Here is a 9,458-nt window from a genome sequence, read left to right as displayed (position 1 = left end):
TTCCTGAGGGAAATGGGATGGGAATGGAGAATTCCTGAGGGAAATGGGAAGGGATGGAGAATTCCTGAGGGAAATGGGAAAGGATGGAGAATTCCTGAGGGAAATGGGAAAGGATGGAGAATTCCTGAGGGGAATGGGAAGGGGCTGAGGCTGCAGCAAAGGAGGATCCCGAGGGATCTTTTCCCTCTCTGGAATTCCCTGCCAGGAGGGCACAGCCGGGGGGATTTGGGATCTGGGAACAGGGACAGGGACAGGAGGAGAGGGAACAGCCCCAGGGGAGGGCAGGGTGGATTTGGGGACAATTCCTTCATGGAAAAGGTGCTCAGGTGGAATCCCATCCCTGCAGGGATGTAAAACCCTGGGGATGTGACACTGGGGACAGGGACAGTGCTGGGAATGGTTGGACTCAAAGATCTCAGAGAACTTTTCCAACCATTCCACGATTTTATCCCTAACCATCATTCCTTAATTCACCATTTCACCTCTGCCCCTTCTCCACGGTTTCCCTCCCCCTCCAGCAGCTCTTTCCCCAAAGGCAGCTGAGGCCAAGTGGCAGAAGGGGAGGAAGGATGGGATCAAAGGCTCAGGGTGGATTTCCAGAGCCTCTCCTGGGTGTCCAGAGCGTGAGAGCAGCTGAATAATTCATCCTTGGGATGTCATCACCCGCCTTTTGTAGGTCACCGGCGGCAGACGTGGAGCACAAACCCACGGCCTGAAATTGCTCCACAGAGAGGAATTTAATCCAAATCCAGGAATTATTTGGGAAAGCTAAAAATAAACTTTCAAAGAGAATGCTCCCCCCCGGGGGTTGCTGGGTGTGCCCTGGGATTCACAGGCTGCAATAAAGAAATTGAGAATGGTGAGGGTGAGGATTTTTGGGAGGCATCCAGGGGGATGGTGAGGAATGGAAGGTCAGGTTTCAATCCACACAGCAGGAAAAAAAGGAGGAGAAGGGATGAGGCAGCTGAGCACAACTGTGGCAACTCTCAACACTCACTCAGTGCCCTGGAATTGGATCCTGCCCTGCGCTCCCAGCCAGTGGTGAGAGAAATCGGAAAACACCCGGGAAAATCTGATCCTGCTCCTGGAAAAGGTGCAAGGCTGGGTCAGGGATGGGTTTGTGCATCAGGAACAGGCCAGGATCTGACCCCTGGGAGGTTTCTCCAGGGCTGTGTCCAGTTCTGGACACTCAGGACAAGAAGGACCCTGAGGGGCTGGAGAATCCCTGAGGGAAATGGGAAAGGATGGAGAATCCCTGAGGAAAATGGGAAAGGATGGAGAATTCCTGAGGGAAATGGGAAAGGATGGAGAATCCCTGAGGGAAATGGGAAAGGATGGAGAATCCCTGAGGGAAATGGGAAGGGATGGAGAATTCCTGAGGGAAATGGGAAAGGATGGAGAATTCCTGAGGGAAATGGGAAAGGATGGAGAATTCCTGAGGGGAATGGGAAAGGATGGAGAATCCCTGAGGGAAATGGGAAAGGATGGAGAATCCCTGAGGGAAATGGGAAGGGATGGAGAATCCCTGAGGGAAATGGGAAAGGATGGAGAATACCTGAGGGAAATGGGAAGGGATGGAGAATTCCTGAGGGAAATGGGAAAGGATGGAGAATTCCTGAGGGAAATGGGAAAGGATGGAGAATTCCTGAGGGAAATGGGAAGGGATAGAGAATTCCTGAGGGAAATGGGAAGGGAATGGAGAATTCCTGAGGGAAATGGGAAGGGATGGAGAATTCCTGAGGGAAATGGGAAAGGATGGAGAAATCCTGAGGGAAATGGGAAGGGAATGGAGAATTCCTGAGGGAAATGGGAAGGGATGGAGAATTCCTGAGGGAAATGGGAAAGGATGGAGAACCCCTGAGGGAAATGGGAAAGGATGGAGAATTCCTGAGGGAAATGGGAAAGGATGGAGAACCCCTGAGGGAAATGGGAAGGGATGGAGAATCCCTGAGGGAAATGGGAAAGGATGGAGAATTCCCGAGGGAAATGGGAAGGGGCTCAGGCTGCAGCAAAGGAGGATCCTGAGGGATCTTTTCCCTCTCTGGAATTCCCTGCCAGGAGGGCACAGCCGGGGGGATTTGGGATCTGGGAACAGGGACAGGGACAGGAGGAGAGGGAACAGCCCCAGGGGAGGGCAGGGTGGATTTGGGGACAGGGACAGGAATTTCCCCATGGAAAGGGAGCTCAGGGGTGGAACTGCCCAGGGAGGTTTGGATCCCCATCCCTGGAGTGTCCCAGGAATTCCTGTGGAATGAGGTGGGGATGGGGCACAGCTGGGATTTGATGACCTTGGAATGCTTTTCCAGCCTCAGGGATCCTGGAATTCTGTGCTGGGAAGCTCCAACCCTGCACTTCCAGCAATGCAGAGCTGGAATTCCATCCTATCCCTGGCACACAGGGGGAAATTCCAGCTCCATCCCAGTGCAGAAATTCCAGCTCCATCCCAGTGCAGAAATTCCAGCTCCATCCCAGTGCAGAAATTCCATCTCCATCCCAGTACAGAAATTCCAGCTGCATCCCAGTGCAGAAATTCCAGCTCCATCCCAGTTCAGAAATTCCAGCTGCATCCTCACTCTGCTCCATCCTCACTCTGCTCTGCTGGGTGGCAACACCTGAACTGCAAATCCAAATATTTTATTGAATAATTTCATTATTTATTATATTATTCCAATACCCAAACCAAGCTCTGCAGACTCCCCTTGACTTTTAAATCCATTTATTTGGAATTCCCCAAATCCTGATAGTGAAGAGCCTTGAAGGGAGAGCAGGAATTTGTTTTCCTGCTGTTTTGACACCAACAGCTGGAGGAGGAAGGGGACAGGCCTGGTTTGAGCAGAGATCTCCTCCTGCCTGAATAAAATGCATTTTTAGACGAATCAAAATGTATTTTTATACATTTTTAATAGGGGCTGCCAGTCACACAAACACCTGCTGTGGTTTCTAAGAGAACAGCTCGTTCCTGGACCTCCCTGGATAAAGAATTCCTTAAAATCCTGCATTTCTTACAGGGAATGCTCCTCCACCATTTAATCCTGACACACAACTGGTTTCTATTTCTCAAAGCCACATTTTTTTCCCCTCATGATTTATAGGAAGGAAATTAAGTGAAATTAAATGAAATTCCACACTTGACTAGAAGCTTGATTTTCCTGTAAAAAAATCTGCAGGAAAAGTGGGATTGTATCATTAGTAAAGACAAAACCTCCCCTAATAATTCCTTCTGCAATTATCTAGTCTTTAAATCTGCAACTAAATTCTAAACAATGCTAAAATGCATAAAATTTAAATGTACAATAACACAGCAGCAATTTTAGCCTTTGTCTGTTTGTCCAAAGAGACATTTTGTATCCTTGGTGCAATTAATTTTGGAATTTACTCCTGGCATGGAATTACAGCTCCAGGATTTATAAAAACCACAGGGAAGAGAAACTCCTAAAATCAGATAGAAGAGCAATCCTGTTTTCACTGAATCCAATAAAAATTCTTAAATAACTCAGTCCCTGAGGGGTTAGAAAATAAAACAGTGCTGTACAAATATCACTGAGCCCAAGGATTTGAATATAGGAACCCAAAATTGCTGATTTGTATCAGGTGGAAGTTAAACAGGAGAAGTGAGGAAAAAATTACTGGATTTCATCATGTTTTAATTGCAAATTGGTTTTGTCTGCTTTTCCCTGCATCTCCAAAGCAGCATGAAAACAATATCAAGAAAATCAGAAAATACCCCAAGGGTTTGTTGGGATTGTGGGGAAGATAAATATTCCAGTTTTGTGTTTAGACAAAACATTGTCCCAGGTTATTCCAGCCTGGTCTGGGACACTCGCAGGGATCCAGGGGCAGCCACAGCTGCTCTGGGAATTCCCAATTCCCAATTTTCATCCCCCATTCCCTGGGTCCTGTCCCTCCATCCCTGTCCCCTCTCCAGCTCTCCTGGAGCCCCTTCAGGTCCTGGCAGGTCACATTTAAGTCACCTCCAAGCTCCTCTCCTCCAGCCCGAGTTCCTGAGGAAGTTTTCAATTCATTAACCATGTTTAAAGGCATTGGATATAATTGGATTTTTTAATTTGGATGCAAAATGCAATTACTGCACCTTGTGTTTCTATCCTGGCAGTGCCTGTGCCCGTGAGCTGACTTTGGGTAAAGGATGGAGGGACAGGACACAGGGAAAGGCTCCACTGCCAGAGGAATGGGATGGAAATTGGGAATTTGGGAATTCCCAGAGCAGCTGTGGCTGCCCCTGGATCCCTGGAATGTCCAAGTGTCCAGGCTGGAGCAGCCTGGGATGGTGGGAGGGTGCATTGGGATGGATTTAGGGTCTCATCCAACACAAACCAGTCTGGGATTCTGTGGAATGAACTCCAGAACTGGGATAAGGTACATGAGATTTATTAGAAGGAAAGGAAAGGGGAAAGGAAAGGGGAAAGGAAAGGGGAAAGGAAAGGGGAAAGGAAAGGGGAAAGGAAAGGGGAAAGGAAAGGGGAAAGGAAAGGGGAAAGGAAAGGGGAAAGGAAAGGGGAAAGGAAAGGGGAAAAGGAAAGGGGAAAGGAAAGGGGAAAGGAAAAGAAAATAAGAACAAATACAGGGAAAAAAGCATTCCAGAGGATTATTCACTAAGGATTTGCCTTCCTGAGGGAGAGGCCACACCTGGATCTGGATGGACCTGGATCTGCTGCCCACAGCTGTTCCCAAATATCCTCAGGGTGTTCATCCCAACTCTTCCATCCCACTTGATATTCCCTGGAGAGGCCATTTGTGTTTTCCTTTCTGCTGGGAGTGATCCCATTCCCAGGAGCAGGGAATGGTCATTATTCCACTCCTCTGGAGATTCCCTAGAAAAATCACCTTAGTTTCCCCTCCTTCTGGGAATTATCCCATTCCCAAGAGCAGGGAATGGCCATTATCCCACTCCTCTGGAGATTCCCTGGAAAAATCACCTTTGTTTTTCATTCCTGCTGGAACTGATCCCATTCTCAGGAGCAGGGAATGGCCATTATCCCACTGCTCTGGAGATTCACCTTTGTTTCCCCTCCTTCTGGGAATTATCCCATTCCCAGGAGCAGGGAATGGCCATTATCCCATTTCTCTTCCTTTCAGCTTTATCCCCACCCTTTCACCTTCAGCCCCACGAGGCTCCTCAGGCACATCCCAGAAGCTCCAAACTGGGAAAACAACAATTCCAGCCCATCCAGAGCTGTTTTATCAGGATTTCTCCACCCCACCTCTTCCCCACTTTTTTTTTCCTGTATCCAGAGTGCCTCTGGAGAGCTGGATTCTGGGAAGCAGCTGTCAGCACTCTCCTGCCTTTTGAACATTTTTCTCTGGAGAGATTGTTTTATCTTTCCAATTTTAATCCTCTCTTACGACTCCGGGATTTGTTTTTCCACCAATAGTCCAGAGCCTGTTTTTATTTCTAGCATTTGCTGGTAATGAAATCAGGATTATTTGTCCTAAATCCATGAATCCATCAGCTATGCAGCAGCAGGATCAAGGCAGAAATATGACTGATCTCTGCTCCAGGCTGTGATTTTTATGGAAAACAACAAGCAGATGGAAACAATAAGGTGGGAGCTGCAATTCTTTAGGATCAAATCCCTTGTTAACCAGCAAAATCTGGGATTAGGCAGGTGAGGTGCAGCAGGATTTAACTGGGATTCTCCTGGAGGGCAAATCAGGTGGGAAAAGTCTGACATTTAGCATACAAAATCCAAATTATCCCTCTTGGAGTGAGGATTCCTGGAAGGCAGGAGGGATCCAAGGGGAGTGGCAAGTGGTTTTTGGAATTGCCATCCTTGCTCTGGTGCTGGATTTGGGATGGTGCCCATCCCTCCAATTCCCACCTTCCTGAGCTGTTAAAAAATAGGAATTCCCCAGATCCTGAGTTTTCCAAGTTCCCAAATTCCCTCAAATGGATCTCAGGAAATGGACACCTCCATGCTCAAGCTGCTCCAGGGACACTCCAGAGGTGACACCCCATTTCCAGAAGAATTCCCACAATTTCCATCCCATGAAACATTCCCTAGGAATTATTAACCCTCAGATTCAGACTGTTTTTTCCAGGAAAAAAAAATAAGTTGGATTTAATCTTTTAACCTTTCCCTACACTGACCTGGTGACAATCCAGAACTTTTATTTCAGAATTCACACTTCAGAATTCTTATTTCAAAATTCTCTACTTCAGAATTTTTATTTCCCTTTTTTTTTTTTTTTTTTTTTTTTAAAAAACTCTGTGTTTCCTACAGACCCTGTTTGAAAATCCAGCTGTGGCCTGATGTTTTGTGGGGTGACTCTGGGCATTCCCAATCCCAGGAATGAGACTGACTCCAAAGGGATCCAGCAGGAACCTGGGGCTGCCTTTCCTTGCATGGTTTTTCCTGGCAGCTCCACCCCAGCAGATTTAGCTGGGTGGTTTGTTTTTTTTTTTGTTGTTGGTTTTTTTTCCATTAGAGCTCATAATTTATTTAAGAATTGCAGTGATTTGGGGTTTTATCTGGGGCTGTGGGGAGGGTGGGGCTCTGCTTGCTGAATCCCTCTTTGGAAAACAGCTGCAGGCAGTTTTCCCTTACCCCTTTTCCCCTCATTTCTTCCTTTGACAAATACCTTTTTCATTCTTTAGCCCATAAAAATCAATTTTTTCCAGCACTGAATTTTGCTAATTAATTTGAAATTTCCTTATAAATTAAACATTTCATGACCTTGTGACTGCATGCAGTTCCAGGGTGTGCAACAATCCCCTCCTGCTCCTTCTCTTTGTGCCAGCCCATCGTCTGGGCTGGTTTAAAGGATCCTTGCACTTGGCAAGTTGAACTGTCTTCAGGGGCAAACAGAGAGATAAAAAACTTCCACAGATACTGAAGGGTTTGATTTGCAGCATTGGAAAATGCTTGAATTGATATAAAAGCAGAAGTACACAGATATCAAGCAGAATAATTGTGTTTCTGTAGTTGTAAGTAAGAATATGCCTTAAATTAAATAAGAAAATGGATTGGATAAGATTTTTTTGAAAATTCAAAATCTTTTTGAAAGGTTTGTCCTTGCTCAGCTCTGGATTGAAAACTCAAAATCTTTTTGAAAGGTTTGTCCTTCCCCACTTCTGGATTGAAAATTCAAAATCTCTTTGTCCTTACCCAGCTTTGGATCGGAAATCCAAAAGCTTTTTGAACTTACCCAGCTCTGGATAGAAAACTCAAAATCTCTTTATCCTTACCCAGCTCTGGATTGGAAATCCAGAATCCCTTTGTCATTCCCATCCCTGGATTTCAATCCCAAATCCCTTTGTCATTCCCATCTCTGGATTGCAATCCCAAATCCCTTTGTCATTCCCATCCCTGGATTTCAATCCCAAATCCCTTTGTCATTCCCATCTCTGGATTTCAATCCCAAATCCCTTTGTCCCCCCCATCCCTGGATTTCAATCCCAAATCCCTTTGTCCCCATCCCTGGATTACAATCCCAAATCCCTTTGTCATTCCCATCCCTAGATTTCAATCCCAAATCCCTTTGTCATTCCCATCCCTGGATTTCAATCCCAAATCCCTTTGTCTTTTCCATCCCTGGATTTCAATCCCAAATCCCTTTGTCATTCCCATCTCTGGATTTCAATCCCAAATCCCTTTGTCATTCCCAGTTCTGGATTTCAATCCCAAATCCCTTTGTCTTTTCCATCCCTGGATTTCAATCCCAAATCCCTTTGTCCCCATCCCTGGATTTCAATCCCAAATCCCTTTGTCCCCATCCCTGGATTTCAATCCCAAATCCCTTTGTCCCCATCTCTGGATTTCAATCCCAAATCCCTTTGTCATTCCCATCTCTGGATTTCAATCCCAAATCCCTTTGTCCCCCTCATCCCTGGATTTCAATCCCAAATCCCTTTGTCATTCCCAGTTCTGGATTTCAATCCCAAATCCCTTTGTCCCCCTCATCCCTGGATTTCAATCCCAAATCCCTTTGTCATTCCCAGTTCTGGATTTCAATCCCAAATCCCTTTGTCATTCCCATCTCTGGATTTCAATCCCAAATCCCTTTGTCATTCCCAGTTCTCCCAGTTCCATTAATCCCGAGCTAACTGGGATCTCCCGTGTCCCATTCCATGTTCAAGGTCTCTCCCTGGTGGCCGCTCCAGGAATTTTCCTGGAATTCCGAGTTCCCAAAATCTCCCCCGTGCCCGGGAAAGACCCGAGAGCGATTTTATTGCGAGTTTCTACGAAATAAAAGAGTTTTTCTAAAAGAAACAAGAATGTTCAATGTATCCCAGCTAAAAGTTAAAATCCCATGGAAAAGGAATTCCAAATATTTTCCTATTTATTCTTCTAAATATCTGTGTTCCAAAATTGCACATTTCAGAATTGGCATTCCAGAAAAATTAATATTTCCAAATTTTTATGACAGAATTTGTATTTGAGATTTTTTTTTTTCTCAGTGGTTTTATTTCAGAATTTCTATTCCTGAATTTGCATTCCAGAATTTGTGTCTCGTGGTTTTATTTTTAAATTTGCGTTTCAAAATGCTCTATTTTGGAATTTTCAACTCGGAATTTTTTATTTCAGAACTTTTATTTCACAATCCACCCTTCAGAATTTGTGTTTCAGAATTTTATTTCAAAATTCTCAAAATATCTGAATATAATTTCTCAATATGTAAAATATATTATAAATAAAATAAAGAAATAAAGCAAAAATAAAAATAAGAATAAAAAAATAAAAATAAATATAAAAATAAAAAAAAGGAATTATATATAAATATAAAAAATAAATTCCACATCCCGGAAGATTCTCTCTCCTCAAGTACAGGACAAGATTCTGGGCACAGAAAAATATTCCAAATTTTGCATTTCCAGCGACAGGAAGAGAATCATAATAAATAAACACAGCATCTCCCTTTGGAATTCCCACCGAAATTCAATTTATCCCACAAAATTCCAGCCTGTGCTGTGTGGGATTGACTAAATTTGGTGTGAAATGGTTCAAAACCCAATTTTAAATTCTTGGCAAATTTTCCCCCCAACTTTCCCAGCCCTTTTCCCACTTTATCCGGGTGAATTTTTGATATTAAACCAAGATGGATGGAGTTGGGATTTGGGATTTTGGAGGGAATTCCCGCCAGGGCTTTGGGACGGGATTCCCACAGGAGCTGAGGCGGCCCCGGGATCCCCGGCAGTGCCCAAGGCCTGAAGGCTGCAGAGCTGCGGCAGGCGCAGCAGCGGCACGGGCTGATCCTGCGGGTGCTTCCCAGCGGGATATTCCCGTTATCACCGGGATATTCCCCGTTATCACCGGGACATTCCCGTTATCACCGGGACCCCCCGCCCGCCATGGCGGCCGCTCCCTCAGCGGCCCCAACCACAGCGCGCGGGGCGGGGGGAGCCGGGCACCGCCCCCGCCGCGCTCGGCCCGTACCACCGCACGGCCACGGGGGGAGCACGGACCCAGCGCGTACCACCCGCGGCGCGGCTGAGGGGAGAT

This window comes from Erithacus rubecula (assembly GCF_903797595.1).
Source record: "Erithacus rubecula genome assembly, chromosome: 8".
Taxonomy (NCBI): domain Eukaryota; kingdom Metazoa; phylum Chordata; class Aves; order Passeriformes; family Muscicapidae; genus Erithacus; species Erithacus rubecula.
This window is presented reverse-complemented; position numbering follows the sequence as displayed.